The sequence below is a fragment of the Papio anubis genome, unplaced genomic scaffold (assembly GCF_008728515.1).
Source record: "Papio anubis isolate 15944 unplaced genomic scaffold, Panubis1.0 scaffold122, whole genome shotgun sequence".
Lineage (NCBI taxonomy): Eukaryota > Metazoa > Chordata > Mammalia > Primates > Cercopithecidae > Papio > Papio anubis.
The window spans coordinates 163,380-180,635 of record NW_022161159.1 but is presented as its reverse complement, the minus strand read 5'-3'; the positions used below and the strand labels follow the sequence as shown (position 1 = coordinate 180,635).

The 17,256-nt window shown below is 40.4% G+C and overlaps 1 long non-coding RNA gene across 1 annotated transcript in view; it reads left to right on the top strand.

The window, feature by feature from the left end:
- The first annotated feature begins 8,159 nt into the window (after positions 1-8,159).
- Positions 8,160-17,256, top strand: part of LOC116272534 — a 164,037-nt gene continuing 154,940 nt past the window's right edge. Inside the window, exon 1 of the long non-coding RNA XR_004181200.1 lies at positions 8,160-9,264. This is a non-coding gene — a long non-coding RNA (uncharacterized LOC116272534). The remainder of the gene's footprint in view (positions 9,265-17,256) is intronic.

Here is a 17,256-nt window from a genome sequence, read left to right as displayed (position 1 = left end):
GCCATGATTGTGAGTTTCCTGAGGACTCCCCAGCCATGAGGAACTGTGAGTCAATTAAACCTCTTTTCTTTATAAATTACCCAGTCTCAGGGATTTCTTCATAGCAGCATGAGAACAGTTTAATACATATAGCAACCAGAGTGACTCTGTTAAAAATTTAAATCAAATCACTCTTCTGTTCAGAACTCTTCAATGGTTCTCCGTCACACTCAGAGTAAAATTCAAAGTCCTTTAAAGTCCTGCAAGGACCCAACCATCTAGCTGCTTATGACTTCTTTGATCCAGTCTCCTACTGCTTACCTCTTGCTCACTCTGTCTTGTTACGCTGAAGCCTGCCAAGCATGCCCTGACCTCAGGTATTTTGCACTTGCTTTACCACTTGCCTGAAATTCTCTTCCCCCATATATCCACAGGACATTCTCCCTCACCTCCTTCAAGTTTTTGTTTAAAGTATCATCTTCTCAATGTGTTCTTCCCTGAATATCCAAACAAAATTGCAGTTCCTGCCCCCAGCTTTCCCTATGCCAGTTTCCTGCTTTATTTTTCTCCATAGCATTTATCATCTTCTAGTATAACATACACTCATTTACTAATTTTATCTATCATCTGTCTTCCATGACTATAATATAAGAAGGGCCCACGAGAGCTGGACCTTTGGTCTCTTGTTTTTATTGTTTGTTTGATTTGTTTGTTTGTTTTTTTGCAGTATCCACAGTAAGTGCCCAATACTTTTTTTGTTTTGTTTTTTTGTTTTTTGAGACGGAGTCTCGCTCTGTTGCCAGGCTGGAGTGCAGTGGCGTGATCTCAGCTCACTGCAACCTCTGCCTCCTGGGTTCAAGCGATTCTCCTGCTTCAGCCTCCCAAGTAGCAGGAATTACAGGTGCGTGCCACCACTCCTGGCTAATTTTTTGTATTTTTAGTAGAGATGAGGTTTCACTGTATTATGCTGGATAGTCTCAATCTCCTGACCTAGTGATCCGCCCAATGTGGCCTCTCAAAGTGCTGGGATTACAGTTCTGAGCCACCATGAAATATTTCTTAAATGTGAAGGTTGTATATTGTTTCTTAGAATTATTTATAGGTATCTTTCAGAATCTTCTGTTATTAAACAGAATATTATTTAAAACTGCATTACCTAACTATGCATATGAAAATGATTGCATTTTGTACATAAATCTTATATTTAGTAAACTGGCTAAATTATTCATTGTTCTACAGAATTTTCTGTGAATTCTATGGCTTTCTGAATAACAATGTTTATCTTTAGATAATTATAGTTTTGCTTCTTTCTAATCTTTGCTTTTAACTTCATGTGTGAGTTTATCTGGGTGATGCATAGTCATGTTGGAAGGCAGAAATGATACTGAGAAACTTGACTTGTTCCTGATTTTAAAGGGCATGCTTTTAAGGTTTAATCATTAACTATGATTTAAAACATCCATTTATAGTAGATATGATTTCTTAAATTAAGGGAATTCCCTTCTCTTCCTAGTTTGTAAATTTGTTTTTGAATCATTCATTGGTATTAGATAATTTTTTTTCCTACAATTATTGAGAGTGTTATGTGGTGTTTTAAAATGTTAAGGACTGGCCCTTCACCCAACTCCTAGGAGATAACCCTTAAGCCTTTGTAATATCCTGCTTGATCAGAGTGTCTTTGTATATCTGAGGCTTTGGGCCACATCAGGTAGTTTATGCTAACAATATGGTTTATGGTGAATTTCTGCTCTTGTTCACTTGGGGCCCTGGACCACGCTGTATCAGTTTTCAGCTACTAAGCCTCAGGGCCACCACCAAAGGGATAATTTATGCTGGGACAAGAGATAGAACCTCCGCAATCTCTGTTTACCAAGAAAGCAGTCCAAGTGGGAGAGGAAGGCCAAACCAAGAAACTGCTGAAAGCAGAGGGTATAGCGTGAAGGAGTTGTCTCATTTTGTAGATTAATATCAATAACTTCCTAAGAAACTTTTACTAAAATGGATTGTGAGAGTGGCCAATTTAGGGGCAAGTCACTCTCCTTGCTTTTGAATTCTGCAGAATTAAAGCATGTTTGGGTTGATACGTAACTATTAACTAATCACAGATATGTCAGATACATAGCATGTTATTGATTCAGACACATAGCATGTATATGATTCAGACACATAGCATGTTATTTCCAAGGAGACTGATTGCATGGAGGACTGAGTGGAATCCTTCTGAGCATATGAATTCTCCTTCTCCTCCTTTAAGTGCTAAATAGAACTCCACAGATGAAGTGGCCAATATGTTGTGTATGCAAGCCATGCTAGATTGACTTTTTGATGATCAGGATGCTCATCCACTTAATACGTCTCATAACCAGGTCGTGGTAAATGCAGTGATTAAGGGAAGCTCTTTTGTGCAGGCACCCTATGTAACCTTACTGCTGTAAAATCAAGCAATGGTCTGGAGGTGGGCCTTGTTAGGTTTGTTGTCTCAGCTTTGCCTTATGGGTCTACAGTTGCTGAAAAAGAGCAATTCGCAAAAGAATGAGGCAAAGACAAAGGGGAGATTCAAGGGACTCTTCCTAGCAGGGTGAAAAAATTTAGATGGTTATTATTAAGTAGCATGAATAAAGCAAACATTGATGGGGTTGAAATAAGGTCTTGAAGCAGCACTGTGGGAAGCTGGGTGGACATATGGGATGGACCCCAGCATTGAAAAGCCATAAACAAAACCACTCTATTTACTTAGTTTTAAAGAATTTAAAAAGTTAGAAAGCAAAGGTGATGATGAGAAACCTGACTTTTAATTGCTGGGGGTGATGGTCTGGCCAATTAACCAGGATGAAGATTCATAAAGGAATGAGGGTGTTTTTGTGCAACCCCTGCATACACATACATGGGTAAAATGGCCAGTAAGTGGAAAAGAAAGTTTCCTGGGACTCCTTGATATGGGAGTCAAATGCACTGTGATTCCAGAACTGTTTGGCGAATTTCTAATAGGGCTACAGTTAGACTGAAGTATGTGGAGATGCAGTGGTTGCTGGGATTTAGGTGAAAGTTTGGGTAAAAATTAGAATATTCAAATGTACTTTATATGAAGTGATTGTGTCTGCTTTCCCTGAATGTATTATCGGAGTAAATATTATGTTTGACTGGGGAACACTTGTCTACCTACTACTGTAAAACAGAAGGCATGTAGGTTATCTTTCAGCTAGTATTAATTGGACATTCCAAATGGGAATCTATAGAATTGCCTGAGCCCATACAGGTTGTTAATCTGAAATAGTATAGAATACCTGCTGGACAATAAAGAGCTTACTGCTTTAATTAAGGGCAATATTAGAAGCGGGAGTGCTGGTATCAAAAGTTCTCTGTACAATAACCCTGAGTGACCCATGAAAAAGTATGTGACTAATGGAGATTCAAAGTATACTACTGAGGCTGGAATAAAGATGTGCAGCCTGTAGCATCACCGTCCTTGATATGGTTTCAATAGTGCAAAAATAAGGTAGGCCAAAGAGAATTATACTCAGTGATTGATCTTGCAAATTCTTTTTTTCCTTTATCAGAAAAGAGACAACTGTAGTTTGGCTTTACATGGAAGGATCCCATTTTACATTTACTGTATTGCCACAGGGTTATTTGATATTACCAGCTTATTTTCATAATTTGATTAGAAGAGATTCAGACTTGATGCAGGTCTCAAGTTTAATAATGCACATATATTAATAATATAAAAATATCAGAAACAGAAGAATAAGCAAAACTGACTTTTATGCAATGCTGGCACATATTGCCAAAAAAACCTGATGGATAATTCTAGCAAAGATTCAAAGATCTGCCCAAATGACAAAATTCTTAGTAATAACCTGGACAGGAGCCACCACTGGCATTCCACAGATGACTAAAAATAAGCTGCTGCTGTTGTCTATCCTGAGAACTAAGAAAGAATCACAGTACCTTGTCAATTTCCTTGCATTTTGGAGGATACATATTCCACGTCTGGGAATATTTCTAGATTCTATCCGTAGAACTACCTGAAAGAAGATCATATTTGAGTGGAATCCTCAACAAAACCAGACTATGTCTGAATTGCAAAAAGTGGTAGCCCTGTCAATCCTTTTGGCCCTTATGATCTGCACTCAGATAGGATTTTGAAAGCATCTGTAACACACACTTATGCAGACTAGAGCTTATGGCAGAAGCCTGTCACTGCCACCAGGAGTGACTGCTGGAATTTAGAAACAGAAATTTTCCATATGCAGTGGTATTGTATATACCCTTTGAGAGATAATTACCAGCTTGCACTGACAATAATCAAAACTGCCCCTATGACTGAAGGACATAAAATAACGTGGAATCCTGAAATATCCATAATATTGGATAATATTAGATAATATTATTATCTGGATAATATTAGAGAAACATTTTAATATGGAATGCAGACCCAGAATAGTTCCATAATAAAATGGAAATGATTTATATGGGAACATACTACTTGGGAGAGTGCAAAGAGGTAGTCATCACATTTAAGAGCAGATACCCCTTTTCCCTCTATGACTGACTTTGGAACCACAAGAGGAACTGCAGGATGTTACTGTCATACTGGTGGTGCCCTATGAACAGCCCTCCATTGGCCAAGAAAACACTGCTTGGTTTATGGATGGCAGCTGCCAGGTGGACAGACACTACCTTGTTTGAAGGCCTGCCACACTATGATTGACTGATGAAACAAATGATTGAAGAAGGCAAGAACAAATCACTTTAGTGGACTGAACAGCATGGTGTTTTTCTTGCAGTGGTGGAAGAATTCAACAATGATAACAGCCCCTATGTTTGGGTTTTTGTCAGCTCATGGGCATTGGCCAATGGTTTGGCTTTTTGGTCAGTTAGATGGGCAATGAAAAACTAGACTAATAGAGAGATTCCTGTATAGGGTATGCTCCTATGGAAATGACTATGGGAATATAAATGATGCATTAAAGTAGGAAATCTTGACGCCCATCAGAAGAACCTCCTTATAAGACTGGAAAGTGATTGAAACCACCAAATCTGGTGTGCTTGCTTGAGGGGGCCACCTAGGTCCATGAAATGAATGAATATGGAGAAGCTGCAGGAATGCAAAGATGGTCTGGTCATCAAGGTACACCTTTTACACTTCTGTGGCACAAAATGTCAACAACAACTGGCCAGTCTATCAGCAAGAAAGACAAGAGACTGTGGAGGGCTGTGGGACAGGCTCCCCAGGGAGAAGGACCTGCACAGAGCTGGAAAATAGGCTACATTGGACTGGTGCCAGTATCTCAGAGAGATTGTAATTGTATCTTGATAAGAATAAACACTAACTTAGGACTGGACTTTGCCTACCTGATGGGAGAAAAAAATGCTCACAGTGTCAGACGTTCAGTCTAGATCCTGCTGCTCACTGCACAGAAAAACGATCACTGAGACAAGGAGTATTGCCAGGGAAGAAGGCTTTATTTGCATGCTGTAGCCAAGGAGAACAGGAGATCAGGCTCAAATCTGTCTCGTCAACTGACTAAAATTTGGGGTTTATATAGCAGGGAGGAAATGTAACCACATGTGAAAAAATAGGAATTAGGGAAAGATAAGGAAGAGGAGTTGGTCAATAGGAAGCAGGTGGTTGGTTAGCCAGTCACGATGGGTGACAGGTCTGGTGTCTCACTATCTAGATGTGATGATATGGTGAGTTTTGGCTTCTTGATACTGTCTGGGAGGCCTGTGGGTCAGTTTCCAAGAAAGGAACTCAGATAAGACAAATGTAAGTTTCAAGCTTTAAGACTGAGAAGGTCAATTTCTTTGTTTATCCAAAAAAATAGTAAACATTACTTCCATGGGCCAGTTGGGGTGATTTTAACAAGACTAAAAGGTCTGTACTGGTCCATTCTTGCCTTGCTATAAAGAAATGCCTCAGGCTGGGTAATTTATAAGAAAAGAGATTTAATTGGCTCATGGTTCTGCAGACTGTATGGGAAGCCTAGAAGCATATGCTTCTGGGGAGGCCTAAGGAGGCTTACAATCACGTCAGAAGGCAAAGGGGGAACAGGCGCATCACATGGTAAAAGCAGGAGCAAGCAGGAGAGGTCAAGGGAAGGGGAGTGCCACACACTTTTAAATGACCGGATTGTGCAAGCACTCACTATCATGAAGATAGCACCAAGCCATGCGAGATATACCCCCATGATTCAAATACAGTTTGATGTGAGATTTGGGCAGGGACAAAAATGCAAACTATTTCAATCTGCCCTGGCCCCTCCTAAATTTCATATCCTTCTTAGATTGCAAAATATAATCATGCCTTCCCAACAGTACCCCAAAGTCTTAACTCATTCCAGTGTTAATTCAAAAGTCCAAATTTCAAAGTCTCATCTGAGACAAGGGAAATCCCTTCCACCTATGAGCCTGTAAAATAAGAAATGAGTTAGTTACTTCCATGATACAACAGAGATATAGGAATTGGGTAAACGTTGTTGTTCCAAAAGGGAGAAATTGGCCAAAAGAAAAGGGTTACAGGCCCCAATGGAAGTTTGAAACCCAGCAGGGCAATCATTAAATCTTTAAGCTCCAAAATAATTTCCTTTGACTCCATATCCTGTACCCAGGGCATACTGGTGCAAGGGATGGGCTCCCAAGGCCTCAGGCAACCTTGTGGCTTTGTAGAGTGCAGCCCCCCAGCTGCTCTCATGAGATGGAGTTGAATGCCTGCATCTTTTCCAGGTGCAGTGTCCAAGCTACTGGTGGATCTACCATTTTTGGGTCTAGAGGATGATGACTTTCTTCTCACAGTTCCACTAGGCAGATCCCCATTGGGGAATCTGTGTGGGGGCTCTAGCCCTACATTTCTCCTTAGAAGCATCTAGTAGAGGTTCTCTGGGGGCTCTGCCTCTGCAACAGCCTTCTGTCTGGGCACCCAGGCTTTTCCATACATCTTCTGAAGTCTGGGTGGAGACTACCAAGCCTTATTCACTCTTGCACTCTGTGCACCTGCAAGCTTATCACCAAGCTGCCAAGTCTTATGGTTTGTGTTCTCCAAAGTGGCAGCCTGAGCTGTACCTGGCCCCCTTTGAACCATAGCTGGAGCTGAAGCAGCTGGGATGAAGGGATCAGTGTTCCCAGGCTGCACTGGGCAGTGGGTCACTGGACCTGGCCTAAAAAAACCATTCTGTTGTCCAAAACCATTCCATCCTTTTAGGCCTCTGGGCTTGCCATGAGAGAGGCACACACTAAGGTTTCTGAAATGCTTTTGAGGCCTTTCTCCATTGTCTTGGATATTAGCTCTTGGTTCCCTTTTAGTTATGCTAATTTCTCTAGCAAGTGGTTGTTCCACAGCCTGCTTGACTCTTTCTATGCCACATGGCTAGGCTGCATATTTCCAAAGTTTTATGCTCTGCTTTCCTTTCAAATATAAATTCCATCTTTAAGTCTTTTTTTTCCCTCCTGTATGTGAGCTGAGGCTGTTAGAAGCAGCCAGGCCACATCTTGAACACTTTGCTGTTCATAATTTTTTTTCCACCAGATACTCTAAATCATCACTCTTATGCTTAAACTTCCACAGATCCCTAGGATCTGAATGAAATGTAGCCAACTTCTTTGCTAAAGCATAACATGTGGGACCTTTGCTCAAGTTCCCAATAAGTTCCTCATTTTTATCTGAGACCTTGTTGGCCTGGACTTCACTGACTGTATGACTATCAGCATTTTGGTCACAACCATCTAACCAGTCTTTAAGAAGTTCCACACATTTTCTCATTTTCCTTTCTTCTTCTGAGCCCTCCAAACTCTTGTAACCTCTTTTCATTACCCCATTCCAAAGTTGCTTCTACATTTTCAGGTATCTTTATAGCAATGTAGCATTCGTAGATACTAATTTTTTGTTTTAGGCCACTCTTGCATTGCTATAAATAAGTGCCTCAGGCTGGACAATCTAAAAGAAAAGAGGTTTAATTAGCTCATGGTTCTGCAGGCTGTACAGGAAGTGTAGTGGCATCTGCTTCTAGGGAGGCCTCAGGAAGCTTACAATCATGGCAGAAGGTGAAGGGTGAGGAGGCACCTCACATGGCAAAGGCAGAAGCAAGCAAGAGAGAGTGGGAGGGAGGTGCCACACACTTTTAGATGACCAGATTTTGTGAGAATTCACCATCACAAAGACAGCACCAAGCCATGAGGGATCTGCTTTCAAGATCCAAACACCTCTCACCAGGCCTCACCTCCAGCACTGGGGATTACAATCCAACATGAGATTTGGCAAGGGATGAATCTACAAACAATACAGATTGCAATAGAAGAAATATACAAACTATATCAGACTGTAAAAGAAGATACTGTGCCAACTTGGACCACCAAGCTACTTTGTTTTTTATACCAAATATCATACTTTACAACCTATAGTGTCCAACAATGTGTACATAGATCAACTAAGTAAACATATGTTCATATTATCAAAGTAATGGTTTATTGAATACTCTTGTTTAAAATGGGGGTGGGGCATAAAGGCATGAAGGCATGAAGGGCTGGCTTACATACCTTCATGAGTGTGTGCTCACATTTAATATGATGGGGGAGCTAAGAGAGGGATGGATATTATGTCTGACTGAGAATAATTCCCTACCTCGTACTATAAAACAGTAGACAGGTAATTTCACCTACATAGATTCCTCTGCCTTTTCATGGAACTTGTGGAAGGGAGCTAGGGGAATATGCTGGTACAACAATACAGTTCTTTCCTACATGCCCTCAATTATTTTGTTTCCTACCTGATGCAGTAGTCCCAGGACCGGGGCTGCAACTGCAGATGCCAGAAGCAGGGATGACTGCTATGCAAGAAACTGTAACATTATCTTTAAACTTTTATGTCAGAATTCCTGAAGGCGATGGAATGGATTTTGCCTTCATCATATATGGCAAAATTGAAGTTGACAGTAAATGCAGCTGCATTGGTATTGCTTAGCAGTTGTAATGGCTTACTAGCTCTGTACCTACGTAATCCTACCCTATATATGGGTGGTGCTATGGTTTGACTGTGTCTCCCAAAAAGCATATGTTTCAAACTTAATTCCCAGTACAACAGTGCTGGGATGTGGGACCTAAAGGGAGGTATATAGGTCGTGAAGCGTTCACCGTTATGAGTGGATTAATGCTGATTACAAAAGTGCTTGAGGCTGCAAGTTTGATCTCTTGCTTTCTTGTCCTCTTTTTGCCCTTCTGCCACAGGATGACAAAGCAAGAAGACCCTCACGTTATGCTTATGCTGGCCTCTTGATCTTGGCCTTCAGAAATGTGAGAAAATAAATTTTCATTCATTATAAATTAGTCAGTGGTATTCTGTTACAGCAGCACAAAATGGACTAAAACAGGAAAGAATGAACTGAGGAGACACTTGACAGCCCGGTGTTTGTGCTCACAATCCAGACCAGCAGAGTGGCTGTATAACTGTAATATGTTCATTGTCCAATGCACACAGCAAGTCAACGTGCTAAGATACTGGCCTGCAACAGAGAAAGAAGTTTTATCATAGGGCTGCTGAATGATGAACAAAGCCATCTCCCCAAGGAGTTTGGGGATAGGGTTTTGGAGTGGGTAGAAGTGTAGAGATCTTTGATGGGTTGGAGAGTGTAGGGTGAAGTCATGGGACGGGGAGATAAACTGTATTCTCATATTGATAGGGTTTGGCTCTGTATCCCCACCCAAATCTCATCTTGAATTGTACTCTCATAATTCCCACTTGTTGTGGGAGGGACCGGGTGGGAGATAACTGAATTATGAGGGTGGTTTCCTCCATACTCTTCTCATGGTAATGAATAAGTCTCATGAGATCGATGGTTTTATTAGGGTTTTCTGCTTTTGCGTCTTCCTCATTCACTCTTTGCCTGCTGCCATCCATCTAAGACAGGACTTGCTCCTCCTTGCCTTCCATCATGATTGTCAGGCTTCCTCAGCCATGTGGAACTGTAAGTCCAATTAAACCTCTTCCTTTTGTAAATTTCCCAGTCTTGTATATGTCTTTATCAGCAGCATGAAAACAGACTAATACACATGCTTATTCTGTTTCTCTGTGGGGTGTCTTCAAATTATTTTGGGTCAGCTGTTATACTGGAATTCAGGATCTGAAAAATATCTTAAGCAATTCTTCCCCCCCCGCCGCCCTGAGAAAACCCCTTTACTTTTGACTCCACATTATATTACATAATGATCAGATATTACATGACCCGGTTTTTCGGCTTTCTGACAATGATATCTCTCTCCTTAAGTGATGAAGGGTTTCAAAGCTCTGAATGGAGTAAAGCCTGTCCCTGTCTCCTCCATCACCAAACACCCATTCTTTCTTAGGCAGATCAAGTAAAAATATGTTTGTCCACCAAGCACCATAAACACAACACAGTCATCACCACTTTCCTTCCTTGAGGGAACAGCTTCCCTCTGACACCTAAGAGGACTGGCGTCCATGGCGTCAAGCTGCAACTTCTCCCCTGAGGCCTAGATAGAGAGGCTGTCACAAAGTAGCAAGGATGCAAAACATGACAATTGTCTCATGACAATTCAGAACAAAGTGAAGGAACATCCTATGATCTTAGGCAATTCTTAAACAAAAACCTTACTCTTCTAATGTCAGAGATCCTATCTATCTTAAACAAAAGTCTTATGATTCTAACATCAGAAATAGGAACAATGGGGATGCAAATGGTTAGTATCTAGTGCTACATGGCTTTCAATTACAAGGAAGTGGGTCAAAGTGCAACCCAATTAATGCTTAACTATAACTATATTTCTGTTTAGAATTCTTGTTAAGCTGGTGAGGATGGCTTCAGTTAAACTTAACATCCATTCCAAAAGTGGAAAAGTTTAGGTAAAAAGTAATGATAAATAAAGAGGAGGAGAAATAGTAGCTGAGGGTAAAGGAATGAATAAATGAGTTATGAAATGAGGGAAATCCAATACTACACTAGCCCTTTGAGAGAGGCTTAGAGCAAGAGAACCATATTTTCTTTTAGTACAATATACCAGATACCCAAAAGGGTGGAGCCATATGTTTACTGAGATTACTCTTGCTTTTTGAACCTGACAAGGTCAAATGAAACCTGCAAAACTGAGTAGCATCACTCTGGGAGATATTTTGGTGATAGAATGATGAACTGGATCAATTGTTAGTTACTGAGTGGAACTCTAGTAATATGCTCATGTCTGTGGCCTCAAGAATTTCAGGATACAACTATTACAAAGGATCTCACGTGGGAAAGAATTTCCAGGAACTATTCCCTACTGGGCCATCAGACTTTGTGGTGTACAACTCTAAATGTTGATGATCAAATACTTAGAAAGTTCTCTGATTATAATGAAAAAATATATAGCAATCATATGCCGAATGTCTAGCCATGCGCTGTCTACAAATAGATATAACACTTGTTTTGTGGTGGAAAGCTATTAAACAGAATAGGAAAAGATAATAGGTTTCTGAAGGGATTAAAGCAGTAGGCATCACATGAGAGTATGAATTCCCTGGGGGAACAGCCCCACCCTGAGAGGAGGAAGGCTATGGAAAGCTTTATGGCTTAGTCAAAGTAAATTAATCTAGGTGTGACTACTACTCATCTAACCCCAGTATGGGAGGGCCATCATTTTGGGGTACAAAATAGGTATCCTAATTGCACTCAGGCAATTAGTACCCAATAACAAAACGTGCACAGTAGATTTAAACAACGTTGGTTCACAAGACCGAAAGAGGGCTTTAGGAGAGATTGACATCTGTCTAGGCATCATGGAACAAGCTGGATTTGCTTTTGATGAGGAGCAGCATTCAGAGGAAAAGATTTATTGACTAGAATTAGCAGATCAGAGGAAATTCTATTCTAGGAGGAAGACAGGAATGGAAGTCAACCTCAAAAGACTATAAAATTTAGAGAAGACTCAAAATGATGCTGGATCCAGTGTGGAGAAAGTGCTTGTACTCTGAACCAACATGGCGTTTTGATTATTTTAATATAGATGGAGCCCTAAGTAGCCATGGGCAATGTATCAGTCCATTTTCACACAGGTATAAAGAACTGCCCTAGACTGGGCTAACTTATGAAGAAAATAGGTTTAATTGACTCGCAGTTGTGCAGGCTTAACAGGAAGCATGACTGAGAGGCTTCAGGAAACTTACAATCATGGCAGAAGGTGAAGGGGAAGCAAGCACATCTTATCATGGTGGAGCAGGAGAGAGAGCGAGCCAAGTGGGTAGTGCCACACTCTTTAAAACAACCAGATCTTGTGAGAACTCATTCACGATCAGTCACCAGGCCCTTCCTCTGACATGTAGGGATTACAATTTGAGATGAGATTTGGATGGGGGTACAGACCCAAAGCACATCATTCTCACATTTGAAACCAATCATGTCTTCCCAACAGTTCCCCGAAGTCTTAACTCATTCCAGCATTAACTCAAAAGTCCAGGTCCAAAGTCTTACCTGAGACAAGGCAGGCCCCTTCCACTTAATGAGCAGACATTGAGAAAGAAAGAAAATAGAATCTAGGTTGCATCCAAACCTGAATCACTGCCTACCTGCAGCAAGAGAACACATTTTTCCACCATTCTTGCAATATGCATAAACATGATAAAACCTGCCCATATTTGCCCTTCTCCTCTGCAAAAGTTTCAGAAAGTTGGTGGCTGTGTTTTTCAGGAGGGCTTGGAAGATGGAAATATGAGAGGGGTAAGCACAGTGAATGGACTTGAATGGGTACTTTCTTTGCCATCTCATTTTCAGTCTCACTTCTGATCCTTTTAGCTGAACGGAAGTCTTCTGATCAGCATTTCAACCTCCCTTCCTTCCCCACCTGTGGCTGTGTATTGTGCACACCAAACATTTACAGTGGCTAGCCATTAGTTGGCTTTTACTGTTGATTCTTTTTTCTTTGTTGTGTTTTTCCTCTGAAATCTCCATTTAGTACTTCAGCATTAAAAAAAGCTCAGTATGACTAAAAACAACATAATTCTCCCCTTTTGTGTCTCTGTGAGAAGCCAACACCAGAATACTTTGTGACCATCTTCTATGGCTAAAATGACTTTTAAAACTTGTGGTTGTGCTCCGAGTACCGAAACAGGATATGCAGAGCATTGGAACCGGGCCATTCATCAGCAGACAAACTTCCCTGGGCAGATATGCAGGGTGGATCTTGGAGGTTGAAGTTTTGTCTTTGTTTTTCCTGTTTGCTGCCAACTACAGATTACAAATTAGATACAAATTCCTTAACCTTTGGCCAGCAGCCCTCAATTTCACGCTGTCTAATTTATATGTAAACAAGGTCATATATTTGCCTTAATTATATTTTCCTTAAGTTTTTCCGCCTTATTTTGGGGGAGGATTTTAGTTTCTGATTTCCTAAACCCTGGTTAACTCTTGACTTTCTGAAACGTTTTATTGCAGTGTTGCTCTGAAAATGTCAACATAAAAAAAAAAAAGTTGAAAAAAACAATGCCAATCAGTTGGCCTGATTTGAACACTAGGGTAAAGCCTTACAGTCACAGACTATTCTTTAGCATTGAAAACAAAATCCTGAATCAGACTGTGAATCAAAAGTCAAGTCTCCATTTGACAAATAATTGGTAGCACAACTTTATTTTCTTTAAATACAGTTAGGTAAGGGAAGTGAGAAGGAATAATTAAGTGATGGTAGAGACAGCTCTGACTTCCAATGTTGTCTAGAAAGCCTTTCAATAGAGTGAAATCTATATTTTTCTCATCTCAGTGGGAAGAAATGTTTTTATTTCATTTCATATGGCCTTAGTCTGTAGTTTATTTTTGTTTTTTTAAAGTCAGTTTTCAGGATAAGTCCTTCCCGTATCCTCCTGGGAACTTCTCTGCAATCTTCTATGTTGGCTGCTATGTTAGTTTTCTAGGGTTGCCATAACAAATTACCACAAGCTGAGTGGCCTATGTCAACAGAAATTTATTCTTACAGTTCTGGGGGCTAGAAGTCTGCAGTCAAGCAGTTGGTAGGGCCATGCTCTTCTGAAAGAGTTAGCCAGCTTGCTTTAGGCAGAGAGCAAGGGAAGGGTCTGCAGAGAACATCTGACTCACCTCACAAGCGCCCGCCTCAGATGTTTTGTGCAAGTAAGGGAACTTGCCCAGGGGGCTTGCCTAAACATACTTGCAGCTAAGGGCCGACATGCACTGAGGTGGGGGGTGGAGCTACCAGGAATTCACGCCTTATACAGCACTATCAGCTTTTCTAAAAAGCCCTTGTATTCAACTGTGAAAGGGGCAACTGGGAACCTGCTTTCAGGACCCCTCTCTTTGCTGAGAACTTTCCTTTTGCTTAATAAATTCGACTCCAGTCACTCTTCAAGTGTTTATGTGCCTACTTCTTCCTGGTTGTGAGGCAAGAACTCAGACCTAGCTGAGCTAAGGAGCAAAAATACCATCCATCACCTCTAAAAGGTCTAAGGAAGATTCTTTTTTTGCCTCTCTCCTGGCTTCTGGGAGTTGCCAGCACTCCCTGGCATTTCTTGGCTTGTAGAGGCATTGCTCTCTGCCTCTGTCTTCACATGGCATTCTCCTCTGAGTCTCTCTGTATGTCTTCTTCTCATAAAGGCACCAGTTGTTAAATTTAGGGCCCACTGTAATCCAATGTGAGCTCACCTGAACTAATTACAGCCTCTAAGGCCCTCTTTCTTTCCTTCTCTTCTCTTCTTTTCTTTCTTTGACGGAGTCTTGCTCTGTTGCCAGGCTGGAGTGCAGGGGCTCAATCTTGGCTCACTGCAACCTCCACCTCCCAGGTCCACGTGATTCCCCTGCCTCAGCCTGCTGAGTAGCTGGGACTACAGGCATGCACCACCATGCCTGGCTAATTTTTTGTATTTTAGTAGAGACGGGATTTCATCATGTTGGCCAGGATGGTCTTGATCTGACCTTGTGATCTGCTTGCCTTGGTCTCCCAAAATGCTGGGATTATAGGCATGGGTCACCGTGCCTGGCCCACCCTATTTCTAAATAAAGTCACATTCTCAGGTTCCAGGTGGACATAAATTTTGGAGGACACTATGTAACCCACAAAGTTGTCTTTCACTCATTTAAACTAAGTATACATGATATGGATGTGAAAATGTCAATCACATATTGTTACTGAAATGCCAGGAGTTCGGTCTAGGTCCTACTGCTCACCACACAGAAAGTCAACCACTGAGACAATTATCATTGCCAGAGAAGAAGGCTTTCAGGGTGCTGCAGCAGAGGAGATACAAGATCAGCCTTAAATCCGTATTCCTGACTGACTAGAATTAGGGGTTTATATAAAAAATTGTAACCATGTGTGGGAAAACAGGATTTAGGGAGGCATAAGGAAGAGGAGTTAGTCTACAGGGAGCAGGTGGTCAGTTAGGCAATCATGATATGTTAGGGGTCTAGTGTCTCATTGTCCAGATGCAATGATCTGGTAAGTTGCAGTTCCTTGATACTATCTGGGAGGACTGATGGTTGGTTTCCTGAGAAAGGAACTCAGATAAGACAGTTGTAACTTTCTCAGGTTTTAAGATTGGGAGGATCAATTTCTATGCTTATTCCAAGAAACCATAAACCTCAGTTCTGAGACAACTGGGCCAGTTTCAACATCTGGAAATTTTGTTTATTCAGTCACCTGAGGCTGACATTTTGAGGATGGAGACCTCTTATTTTTTTAGGGATGTTATCAAGGTTTGTTATATAGGACTCAGTTATTTATTTTGTTCATATGTGGACAGTCTTCAGACCTTTCCCATGTATTCAGTACAAACAGATAATGTATAGGAGCTGTCAAGGCTAATGGACTAAATCCAGAATGCAGGGGGAGCACTTTGAATCCTCCCTGCCAAGCACAGTGCAAAGATGCACCCTGCTAAGTCCCACAGAGGGATTTAGACCAACACCTACATCATTATTTTATGAAAATTCCTCTTGCCTAAGCTGTTGCTTATGATTGAGTTTTACAATGGAGATACAGTATATGACCTACATTATAAAATCCAGTGAAAATCTAGTTGAAAAGGGATAATAACTCCTTGCCTTTCACTCTGGGAAAAAATTCCTGTCTGGGTGCTGCTAAAATAGTTTAGTGATATGCTGCTAATACAGAGCTATTGAAATTTACTCATTAAAAATATATAACCTTGAGTAATCCATTAGTGGAAAAATCAATTTTTTTCCATCAAAAAATTCATCAAAAACTGATCTGGAAAGAAGGAAGAAGGAACAAAGGATGAACATAGTCACTGCATGAATTTCTTTCCAGATTTTTTTTTTTTTTTTTTAAATTAATTTCTGGTCCTTAGTCTCTCATCCTCTTCTGAACATGTAGACATCTGTTTACTGGTATATACTGATGATAATAAGGGAAAATTTATATAAGTAAAATTTATATAAGTTCCTGAAGGTGCTGCTTTAGATGTATAGATGGTCGGAAGTCCAGAATCTTAGGGAATATAGAAGATTGGTCTTGATGAGAAAATGCTGAAAGTCAGAGAAGCATCTGCCCAGAGAACAGCAAATGGATCTAGGTACAGGGGACATCAGGAAGCTTGAAGCAGAGAAACCTAATGAATCCCAAGACATACTGAGACAATTACAGTTAATCCATATCTTGAAGGCATTCCTTTGATATGCAATCTGCAATCTGCCCTACTAACAACTATTTTCCCACATCTGCTAAATTTATACAGTTATGCATGGGTTATCCCTAAGAGAGCATCCCTAAAAGATGAATAATTGTAATCCCTAAAAGATAATTGTATCCCTAAAAGATAAATAATTGTAATAGCGATTGCTTTATTGTTTTATAACAAGGAGGCATATTAGGAAGAATTTGTTAATTCCTGGTTATCAATTGCTCAAGCTGTTTATGATTATTTTAGGGTTTTGAAATAAACTATTAATTCTTCTCTATTTGAGAATTGATAGGATATAGAATTTGAAAAGAAAGAGTATTTTAATTTTTCCTGCCACACTGGTCACTTTCTAGTTTACCATGGTTTCTGAATTCTATTTATTAGTCATTCTGTTAACTACATTAACTAACCTAGTAAATTTAGTAGATTAAGAAACTGAAATATAAATTAATGAGTATAATTCATCAGTGTCTGCAGTTTCAATCATAATATTTATTCAGTGTGAAAAAGATGTCAGATGACTGCTAGGATTGTCTTCTTTGAAGAGGTTTATTAAATTTGCAGTTATTTTGCCTGGAATGCCAACATTAAATTAATGTATTCCAAAATGTTAGAAACAGACACATTTGTGAAGATATCATGTTACCATTTTT